Here is a 958-nt window from a genome sequence, read left to right on the forward strand (position 1 = left end):
GAGGCAATGAGGGATGCACCATTGGGGTACGAGGTGGAGGCACGCACGGTTTTGGAGCGGGGGATGTAGGGGACGGAGAAGGGGACATTCAGGGATGTGCGATGGGATATTGGGAGTTGCCCCCTGGGTCTTTGGAAGGCATCATGGGGATACGCGGAGGGGTATGGGACAATGAAGAGTCGTGAAGATAATGGGGAGCAGGGGATGTGGGTGACAGATGAGGATGCAACAAGGGACAGAAAGGGATGCAGTGGGAGACACAAACAGGGACAATATGAGATGTCCTGGGGCACCGAGAGGCAGCAATGGGGTGTATGAAGTGGACCGTAGGACACTAATGGGAACACATGGAGTTGCAGCCAAGGCACTGGGAGGAACCACAGTGCATTAAGGGGGTACTGGGGACACACACACAGGTTTGGACCCAAGGGACATGGGTGACACCGCAGCAAATATCTGGGAATACACTGGGGGTCACCAGAAGGAGGTAGCATGCACCAGAGAGATGCAGGGGGCACACACACGGGCTTGGAGCAGGATATGTGGGTGACAGGGGGGGACACGGCAGGGAACACCCGGGGATGCACTTGAGGACACTAATGGGGCTACCAGGAAATGTCCTGTGACGCTGGGAGGTAGCATGGGGAGGAGCTGGGGGATATGGGACAAGGAGGGGGATGTGTGTTTGGAGCGGGGGATGTGGGCAACAGCTGGGGATACAGCAGGGGACAGCATAGGGGTGCAACTGGGCGACGTTGGAGGGGACATTGGGGGACATTCTGGGTCACTGGGAAGATGCAGCAGGGGGCAAGGGGTGGGGACACGCATGGGTTTGGAGCGGGGAACGTGGGTGACAGAACGGGACATACCACAGGGCACTGGTGGGACAATGGGAGACGTCCGCAGGTCACTGGGAGGCCTCACCGAGTGGGGTGATGGGGTGGGGAAACCAGCCCGG

The sequence above is a fragment of the Meleagris gallopavo genome, chromosome 5 (genome assembly GCF_000146605.3).
Source record: "Meleagris gallopavo isolate NT-WF06-2002-E0010 breed Aviagen turkey brand Nicholas breeding stock chromosome 5, Turkey_5.1, whole genome shotgun sequence".
Lineage (NCBI taxonomy): Eukaryota > Metazoa > Chordata > Aves > Galliformes > Phasianidae > Meleagris > Meleagris gallopavo.